This window comes from Myotis lucifugus, unplaced genomic scaffold (genome assembly GCF_000147115.1).
Source record: "Myotis lucifugus unplaced genomic scaffold, Myoluc2.0 scaffold_324, whole genome shotgun sequence".
NCBI lineage: Eukaryota > Metazoa > Chordata > Mammalia > Chiroptera > Vespertilionidae > Myotis > Myotis lucifugus.
Genome location: NW_005871372.1, coordinates 1215758 through 1226654, shown reverse-complemented (window position 1 = coordinate 1226654; position 10897 = coordinate 1215758). Strand labels below are relative to the sequence as shown.

At 43.6% G+C, this 10897-nt stretch overlaps 1 pseudogene; it reads left to right on the top strand.

The window, feature by feature from the left end:
* Positions 1–4526: 4526 nt before the first annotated feature.
* Positions 4527–10897, top strand: part of LOC102432983 — a 31508-nt pseudogene continuing 25137 nt past the window's right edge.

Genomic DNA, 10897 nt, shown 5'->3' with positions numbered 1-10897 from the left:
ACAGAGACTTTGGCCAGACACATTTCAACCCATAAAAACACAAAACTGGTGAATAATTTAGTAGTATCCATAATATTTAAAAGCCTATTTATAAATTAATAAGAGAACGACAAATACCCAATAGAAAAAAATGGGTGATATGAAACAAACAGGGTTTTCAAAGAAGAGAAAGCATGAAAAGCTGATAAGTCTGAAAAGATGCTGAGCCTTTTAAGCAGTCAGGGGCATACAAGCGAAGTCCACAATAAAATACCCAGGGGGCGGGAGTCATTAGAAAGCCTGAACGTAACAGACAACAATCCCGGGTGAAACAGACCTTGTAGCCACACCATGTACATGTGAGAGGGGCGTTGAACTCACACCAGAAATCAGAAAGTCGTCGTTTCCGTGCAAAACAGGAAATGCAATTAGTATTTCAATATATGCCTAGATATTCAAAGAAATGCAAACAAAAAATATTTAACAACCACCCTGATGAAGGCCATTTGTCAGAATGTTACCACCCAGTGCTGGCTCTGTCTTCTCTCTCTGGCCATAAGGTTAGTTTAGCCCTTTGGGCCAGTGCTTTGTCAATCCACATTGAGTGGGAGAAAAAGATCTGAGTATTTTTTATATATCTTGATATATTATTTGACCCAGTGATCTCACCCTGGGTTTTATTAGAATGATGTAATCTAAAAAAATAAAAGATGTCAAAGTGCCGATTTTAGGTCATTAGAAATAACCTAACTTCCTAACAATAGGAAAAAGCTTAAAGTAAATTACAGTGTTTCAGCCTAATGGGATATTCTGTGTAGATATTAAAAACTATACTTTCCATGTCTAAGTAGTAATGGAAAGTGAGTGTCTATTTAATTTAAGGGGGGCGGGGGGAGATCTCAGAACTCGCCTGTGTTGTCAGTGCAGCTCTGCAAATATAGTTTGGTTGTATGACAAGGACTGGAAAAGAACCAGAAGGGGAGCGGGCTGGGGAAAAGAAAGCATTTGATGAAATGTGTAAAGTGCTGAGATTATGGCTGGATTTTGCTTTTAAAAAACACATTCCTGTTCTAGCTGGTTTGGCTCAGTGGATAGAGCATTGGCCTGAGGACCGAAGGGTCCCAGGTTCGATTCCCGTCAAGGACATGTACCTTGGTTGCAGGCTCCTCCCCAGCCCAGGCCCTGATCGGGGCTTGGGAAGGAGGCAACCAGTCGATGTGTTTCTCTCACATCAGTGTTTCTCTCTGTCTTTCCCTCTCTTCCACTCTCTCTAAAAATCAATGGGAAAATATCCTCAGGTGAGGATTAAAAATAATAATAATAATAATAATAATAATAAATAAATAAATAAATAAATATAAAATAATAAAAATGCATTCCTGTCCAGCCAGTGTGGGTCAGTGATTGAGCATTGACCTATGAACCAGGAGATGACGGTTCGATTCCTGGTCAGGGCACATGCCTGGGTTACAGGCTCGATCTCCAGTGTGGGGTGTGAAGGAGGCAGCTGATCAAGACTCTCTCTCATCATTGATGTTTCTATCTCTCTCTCTCCCTCTTTCTTCTTCTCTGAAATCAAAAATATATTTTAAAAAAAGAAACGGATTTTCAGTAAGTAAATAAATAAAACGCATTCCTATTTTAATGTTATTTGTGTAGTAGAGACAAAGTGTTTCTCCCAACCCATGGGAACAAAGGCAGGGGAGCTCACAGCAGCGCGTTCGGGCGGTGGTAAAAGTGTGTGCACGTATCTGAAACCCTCTGCTGGGTGAGAGAGCAAGGTGGCCCTTTAGAAGTACTTCAAAGGAAGCACGGCAGGAGAGCCGGGCTGTTGTTTTCCCCAGAAAGTGCCTTTTGTCCCTGATGGTTTTCTTTGATTTCCTTTTTATTGATTAGAACTTAGCTGCGTTCAAAGGCTGCAGGGAGAGAGAATTTTTGTCTGGGAAGAGAGGGAGCGTCTGTACGAGCCGGCTGCTGGGAGCTTGCAGGGGGCCTTCTGGATTCATTTTAGTAATTTACAGTCTATTTCGGTTCTCCCAAGCTACCCCACGTGGTTCAACCAAATTAAGCTCATCAGGATCTTAAAAAAGGAAACAACGCCTGTTTATTTGTGACATTGCCTTGAGAAGGAAAAAGTAGAAGTGGCACCCAGTTCCTTCTCCCACCTCAGCTCCCGTTCTCTTGAGGTTGGATAGGGCAGGGGACAGACATCACGCCGATGACTCCCTTGGAACCGTCGTCATGTGGCAGCAGAGCCGCCAGTCGGGGCTGCACAGTCTGTTCTCACGGTCATCTGTTGAAGTTGTTCAGGTGCTATGAGTGTAGTGGTGGCGAGATAGACACTGTCCTTGCCTTATAGGGAATGAAAAAATATCCAATAAGGACAGAGTACCACGGGAGAAGTAAGCAAGGTGATGTGGTGGAAAGCGATGGAGGCGGGGAACTGTTTTTCACTGGGTGCTGGTGGAAACCTAGATGAGGTGGTGGCATTTCCATTGAGATTCCCAAGCTGAGGGCACAGCAGGTGCAAACACAGAGTGATGTCTTGTGTTTTCAAGGAATAGGTGAGGTCTGAGATGTAGGCAGGAGCACATTATTTAGATCCTGGTAGACCCGTGGTTCTCAAGTGGGCGATTGGTAATGTGTAGAGACATTTTGGGTGGTTACAATTGGGGGGTAGTAGGCTTTTGGCATATAGTGGGTAGAGACCAGGACGACACCCCTAACACGTTTTGGACCAAGATTGACAAATCCTATTGCAGACCAGGCTAAGGATTTTGGATTTCATTCTAAGAGTGATGGCAGGTGTTAAGCAGGGAAGTGGGAAAATGGGCTGGTTCCGTTTTCCTTTAGAAACCTAGAGTATTGGACCACATTACTCCAGGTCTGACAACCTTACCTGACTACATTTGGATAGGAGAAGGGAGACTTCACAGGGTTGTAGATCCTCCCAGAATAAGCAACCCATTCTCCTCGGGGGCAGCTGAGCCTACTTCCTGGGGCGAGTTTTGTGTCTGGTGCTTGGGTTTCTGCTCACAGCAGAGGAAGCCCTGAGGAGGAGGATAAAGGATGGAAATTGAAGCTTGATCTTTGGCTTGCAGCTGGTGCTGTGGCCTCTTCCTTTGGTTGCTGCTAACACTTGATCAGGCTAGATTCTAGAACCATGTAAAGAGAAGAGTCTGAATCAGCCCAAGGTTCACAGGTTCAGTTAACATTTTTCAGCCTCAGCACTATTGACGTTTTGGGCGAGAGCATTCTGTGTGGGGTTGGGGGGGAGGGGGGAGTGTCCTGCGCTTCCACCCACTAGATGTCAATAGCAACCCTCTCCCCAGTTGTGACAACCAAAAATATCTCCAGACATAGCCACATGTCCCTGGAGGTGGAGGGGCGGGGGTAAAATTGCCCCAGGTTGATGTAAGTCTGATACACCAATACTTCATAGCACAAAGATCGCCATAAATTCCATGATCCTTCAGGGCAGGGGTCAGGAGTAGGTGGTCCTGCTTTCTGTTCCCACATCCTAAGTTTCTTACCAGCTGGCTGCTGGTCAGCTTTTAAATGTAGCATCTTCTAGGGAAGAGAGACTAAGAAGACACTGGCCTCAGGAACCCTCCGGGGACAGTTTTGTCCTCAGGCTGTTTGGAGCTGCAGTTTTTGATGCCACATGGATGCTGTTGCTCATAGGTGTCACGCATTCTGGGGCACAGGAAGTGAGGACCCTCACTTTCTCCAGGGCTGGGTTAAGATATGACCTTGATACTCCAAGCCCTGAAAATTACGGAGCTTCTCATCTATGTCGATTAGGATAATTGTCAACTACAAGTCATTGCAATGGTCTCAGTTTCCAACAATGATTACATCAGTATTATTTCTGAAATACCAAATATCCAATTCTTGTGAAAAAATAATATTTCTCTTTTTTATTTGAAGTGGAGGTGGAGGGATATACCCTGCTTTTAGAGGGCCCGGAGCACACACCTGTCCTACCTGATGGGAAAGCCAACATTGTCTTTCCCACTTAACAAACAAACACACAATAAGTGAGGTTAACGATATTTGTAAGAGGACTCTTCACTACTTTTTTTAGAAATCCAAATTATTAACCATAGTGGTCATACTATCTGGAATTAGTCTTCCTGCATCCAAATGCCAGCAATATCACTTTCCAGCTAAGTATTTAATCCCTCTGAGCATCAGTTTCCTCATCTGTTATATGGGAGTAATACTCATATCTCACATTATGAGATATTATGTAGATTAAATTATGTAAACTTATTATGTAGATTAAACCAGTTATTCTATGTAAAGTGTTTAGCACAATACTTGATTGACCTGTAGCATTTATTTATTATCAGTGTTGATGCTTTTGGTATCATTATGTTGTCGTTGCTGTGAAGTGTTCTAAGAGCAGAAAAAAACTTTCTGAGGTAGAAAAAAATAATTGGGATCAGAGGCTAAAAGAAGTCAAAGAAAATGGTGCCCACTGTCAACTGATCCACCAACAGAAGCCCAATTGTGAGCTTCTGGATCAATTTCCTGTGCAATAGGTGTGAAATAAAAGAAAAAAAGCAACTTCCCGACTATTTCCTTTCTCTGCAGAATGAAGTGGAGCTGGGGGAGCTACTTCTGTCACTGAATTATCTCCCAAGTGCTGGGAGACTAAATGTTGATGTCATTCGAGCCAAGCAACTTCTTCAGACAGATGTGAGCCAAGGTTCAGGTACAGTGTGACTCCCTCCTTCCCCCTTTTCTTCAACAGGGCACTGTGTGTGTTTGACACAAAGGACCTGATTTTCTTTTTCTGACAATCTGACAGCCCAACCACCTACCCATCCTTTCATCTATTTTTCCATCAATCCATCCATCTTCCCACCCACCCTTCCTTTCATTCATTCATTTTCCCAACTATCTATCTGTTTTTCATTCCTCCTTTTCCCTTCCTCTCTTCCTCTAGCCATCTAGTATTTATTGAGCTCCTCCCATGTGTTAAGCATTTTACAGGTGAAGAAACTGAGGACTCAAGATGAGAAATGATTTGCCTAAGACCTGGTTGGTGGAGAAAGAGCCAGACCATCCTGGATACTATTAATAAGATAAGATCTTGTGAGGATAGACAGTATCCAGAACTAGGATGTTAGTTCAAGAGGAAAAATAAATAATCACATCTCTCTTTAAATGAGGCAGGTAAATGATGCCATCTCATAATCCCTTTTGAATTGGGGATTTGACTGAGACCAGGTGTGATAACAACTGAAATTTAGATTCTCTTTGTACACATGCTGCCCCAGAGGAAGTGACTTGCCTTTCCCCTTGCTATGCCTGCAATAGAGACACCATCCTCCAGGTGGCGTTAGTGTGCATTGGCCTTGCATCCTACTCAGGGAGAGTGGTGTACACACCCTAAGGTTTTTCCCCCCAGCTCATTTCAAATGTACCATAAATCTTTATAAATAAAAGCTCTGAAAAGACTGTCATATTTAAAGTGTCTATTTTATAGCAAAGCAATTCAAACATGACTTTTAATGAAATGGAACAGATTACATTCCATCTGTATGTAGCTTCTCCAGTGACAGCAAGGATATTATCATGAACGCAGCCATGGTCGCTGGGATCTCTTCAGCTCAGAGGTGGAAATACTGTCTTCTCTAAATGCAATAGCTAAAATAAATTACTTTTGCTATAAGGTGACAGCTGAATTTAGAAGACAGTTTGCATTCTCAAAAATCACATTACAAAAGCAGGTTTCGAAGGGGCCAATGGAAGGAATGGTTATTAAGGCTGGAGAGTCAGTATGATAAAATGATTAAGGGTTTCAGAGTCAAACTGCCTGGAACCAAATCCCATTTCTACTGCTTGCTAATAACATAGCCTTGGGGAAGTTATTTGACCTCTAAAAGCCTCAATTTCTCTACCTGAAAAACTGACATAATAACAGTATTCTTCTCATTGGGTTGTTTAAACAATATTCAGTTGTATAATGTACATGAATCTCTTTGTACACTGTAAAGTGATCTAAGAATGATAGTTATAATTCTGCCTTCTCTATTCTGACATGATAATGGGTTTCTAGGACAGAAGCCAGGACAGGCTCTGGGTCTGGCTCTTTCTCCACTAGCCAGATCTTAAGCAAATCATTTCTCAGCTTGAGTCCTCAGTTTCTTCATCTGTAAAATGCCCGACACATAGGAGGAGCTCAATAAATATTGGATGGCTGGAGGAAGAGAGGAAGGGGAAAGGAGGAATGAAAAATAGATAGATAGATGATAGATAGATAGATAGATAGATAGATAGATAGATAGATAGAAAAAATGGATGAATGAAAGGAGGGGTAGGTAGATGGTTGGGTTGTCAGATAGATGGGAAGATGGATGGAAAGAAGGAAGGAGGAATGAATGAGTAACAGAATGAATGGATGGGAAGTTGAGTGGATGAATGGATGGGTGGATTGGATTTCATGATCTCTAACATTCAGTGATGTTGTATCCACTTCTCAGACCCCTTTGTGAAAATCCAGCTGGTACATGGACTCAAGCTTGTGAAAACAAAGAAGACATCCTTCTTACGAGGCACAATTGATCCTTTCTATAATGAATCCTTCAGCTTCAAAGTTCCCCAAGAAGAACTCGAAAACGCCAGCCTAGTGTTTACAGGTAGGTAGACCCTAATGACTCCCCCAGGTGAGGTGTGTTCAAGTTATTATCCTAGAGGTAGAAGGCACCTAGAAAGGGTAATATATTTAAAACCTTCATGTCTGGTGTTCAGCTACCTAGTTTTGAATCTACTTACCCTTTGTGAACTTAAGCAAGACTCTTAGGGCCACATAGCGTAATTGTTACAAATACAAATTTTGGAAACGTATTTCCTGATATTTCCTCATAATTACTAAAGCCTTGAGCAAGTTACTTAACCCCTCTGAGCCTCAGTTTCTTCAGCTATCAGATGTGGGTAATAGTAGTATTTGCTTCTAGGTTTGTTGTAAAGATTAAGTGACTTACAACTTTGGAATAATAGTAAGTGCTCACTATGTAAGTTTTGATGATGATACTACTCAAGTAGCTTACTGTCTAATAGGGGAACATGAGAAAATAGGGGCCTCAGAATCCTCAGAGAGGAGGATTTTGAAAGGCTTCCCAGAGGACTTCATGTTTAAGTAGAGGCCACTCTGGTTGGAATTAATCTATTGTTTCCAGGGCATACTAGTTATCCACTGCTGCGTAACAAATCACTCTAAAATGTAGTGGCTTAAAACAATGAACATATATTGTCTCATAGTTTCTATGAGTCAGGAATCCGGGAATACCTTTGCTGGATGCTTCTAGCCAAAGTTCTTGGATAGGCTGCAGTCAAGGTATTGGCTGGGGCTGCACTGTCATCTGAAGGCTCAACTGGGGAAGGATCTGTTTTCAAGCTCACGGACATAGTTGTTGGCAGAATTCAGTTTCTTGCAGCTGTTAGACTGGGGGTCTGATCCTTCCTGGGTGTTGACCAGTTGACCTGCCTCAGTCCCTCACCACATGGGCTTTACCATAGGGCAACTCACAGCATGGCAGATGCCTTCCATCAGGGTGGGCAAGTGAGGGAGCAAGAGAGGGTGAACAGGATGGAAGCCAGAGCCTTTTTGTAACCTAATCTCAGAAATGACACCCTATCCCTTTTATTCATTAGAAGCACCTCACTTGGTCCAGCTCACACTCAAGGGAAGGGTATTGCACAAGGGCATGACTACTGGAAGGTAGAACCTATTGGGAGTCCTTTTAGAAGCTGCCCACCACAACATGGTTAGAGTTCATAGTAGTAATGGTTATTACATCCTGTGTTCTACTCACGGCAGGGGCTTCACTGATATTACTGTTAATATTCATTAGATCCTAACTTGTCAAGTCAGTATCATCCTCATCAATTGATAGGGCTGAGGACTGAGGCTTAACAACCCACCCAGCTTCTCACGCTGGTAGAACTAGGATTCAAGCTCTGGTCTTGTTAACTCTTGTTAGATCAAAGGATCTGCATTTCCTCAAGCACAAGGTGGTGCTGGCATCGGGGATCTGACGTTGTACTTTGACGAGTCCTGCTCTGGGGTAATTGGCAGCTCTCATTGGTTTAGATCTAGTCTAGAGTCCTTGGCTGCAGGTCTCCAAGGAAGCAGGCCATGGCTGAAACCCCCTTGCATGCAGGGCTTCCTCTGCAGGAGCTTACTGTTTCTCATCACCAAGACTGGAAATGTTCCGTGCTCCGAGACCCCTCCAGGCAGGTTGGTTCTGAGCTTTCTCGGGGCCCGTCAGCAGGAGAGTCTGCAGCCAATTAGGGGATGCCTGCCCTAAGCAGGTAGTGTACCGATTCTATCTGATGCAGCCTGTGTGGCTGCTGTCCAAGGACCCTGCTGTCCCTGAGATTTTAGGTCAAACACAAGACCTTCCATTGAATCTGTAAATGTTGGAGGGCAGGCAGTGGGAACTACAGTTAAACCTTATTTATTCAATAAATACTTGTTGATTTCAATAAGTATTTAGTATTTATACTTTATTCAGTAAGTATTTATTGAAAAAGTTGTGTGTAAGTGAACCTACGCTGTTCAAACCTGTGTCATTCAGGGGGCAACCGTATTTTCGATACACAGTTAGGAATCCACAGATGTGAAGGGCTGACTAGTTACCCGTAGATTTTGACTGCATGGGGTCAGCACCTCTAACTCCGGCTTTGTTCAAGGGTCCACTCTATATTGAACCAAAATCAGATCCACGCATGGAACATCGATTCCTAAATCCCTACCGAGAATCAAGGACTTAATGTTGCACTGGTCGCGGGAGTGGGGGCGGAGGTCATTGAGAGCCCATATGGAAAGCCCTGACACTGTTATATTTCATGAAGAATGTAGCACATGGGTATTATAATGAATGACACAACCCAAAGATGTGTAAGGACAAGGAATCAGAAGAGCAGAGGGGTGAAATGCATGGGCTATATGTGGGGGAGGAGGGCGCCTGACCCTTGGGTTTGTGGCCTTGGACAAGATCTGTGTGCTTAGGTATTTCTCATCTGTAAAATGGGGATCGCTGTACAACAGCATTTCGAAGGATTGTAGCATGAATTAAATGAGGGGGATGCTGAGCACTGTGCCTAGCACCTAGCCTTTTTTAAAAAATATATTTTTATTGATTTTAGAGAAGAAGGGAGAGGGAGAGAGATAGAAACATCAATGATGAGAGAGAATCACTGATTGGCTGCATCCTGCACACCCACAACTGGGGATTGAGCCCGCAACCCAGACATGTGCTCTTGACCGAAATTGAACCCAGGACCCTTTAGTCCGCAGACCAACGCTCTATCCACTGAGCCAAACCGGCCAGGGCTGTTAACTCTTATTAAAAGGAAATCTTACTGTCTTCATCATCCCCCTTCCACTCCCTGCGCTCTGAAGTCAGCACCTTTACTGTCCAGGTGTGAATCATTCCACACACTTCTCCTTGTTCACACAAACATCATCCACATGTAGAGGATTCAGTTCTTTAAAAGAAGGTGATCATTAATTCAGGAAGTGTGCATGAAGCACCTTTTCTGAGCTGGACACTGTCTCCAAGTACTGGAATGCAGCCGTGAACAAAACAGACCATCTCTGCTCTTGTGGGGCTTCCAGACCATTCTGTGGACATCACTCTGAAACGTGCTTCTGCGTCATTAACAATGAGTGTGTTCAGTCCTTCCAGGTGAATGTAAATGAGAAAGCATCTAACTCTTTATTTTCAGTAACTGCGTTATATACCACCGCGTGGAACACTATGGTAAAAGCGGGGGTTATTCATTCCCGGGTGCGGGGGGAGGTGTGTGACAGAGCTTCCGAGAATGTGATGTGAACTCTGGATGACCCACCTTAGAAAAATACAGAGGGAACAGAAAATTTTGCTTGTAGTTCCGAGGTTTTTTGAAACCCATAAACCCCATAAGGTAGAAGCCTCAAACTGGAGCGGCACCCCCAACCCCGCACCCCCCACATCTCTCATTGGACCCACCCTACCTGAGGTGGTTGTCATCAACTGCACCCCTCAGACAAGGCCTGTGTTCTCCGTTCATGGAAGACTTGCTTCTCTCTTTTAAACACGGGTTTGGGCCCCTGGCTCAGGGTTCCCTCTCCTCAGGTTAAAAGCCCATTGGAAATGTTCTTTATAGACAAGGAAAGATTGCAGGCCTGCCTGTCCCCTTAGGTAAGGATTCTCGACCCTGGCTGCACTTCAGAATCAGCTGGGAACTTTAAAATGCTACCAGGGGGCACACCCTCCCCCAGAGACTATGATTCAGTTAGACTGTGTGGGGGGCCTGGGCTCGATATGTTTCTAAAGCACCCCAGATATTTCTAATGCTCAGTCAGGTTCAGAACCATGGCTATGAGTGGAAATCCAGCTGGGTGACATTTTTCATAAAAGGCACTGGCTGGAATAATGAGAGAATGCAGACTGAGCTGATATATATCTAGACAAAGCCATTGTTCTCCTGAATCCAAATCCGTAAGGTTCTAGCTTGCGTTGTTTATAACGAGGGGAAAGAGCTGTTACCTCCAAGCCCATTAACTTGTTTCCAAACACTTCATAAGAAAAGTAAGGTTGATGTGCAATTTGAGCATTTGCCAAGAATCCTGGTAAAAAAAGCCTGTAATTATGGTGGGCTGGGCTCCTGAGCAGTTTCTTTCCTGTGTGGGAAAGGGTTCTTCTGTAATCTTCAATCAGGTGATTTCTGCAGCTGAAGTTTAAAGAAAAGATGGAGGAAATTGCTTTTCAACTCCTGGGCTAGCAATATGCGGTCCAGGAATGTGGAGTGGGGTTGGCCACTGAGGTTATTGGGCTGTAATTGGAAGTGGGGGGTGGGGAGAGAAAAAAAACATAAAAAGATATGCAGCTTGCTGATGGCTGCTAAAATTTTTTAAATG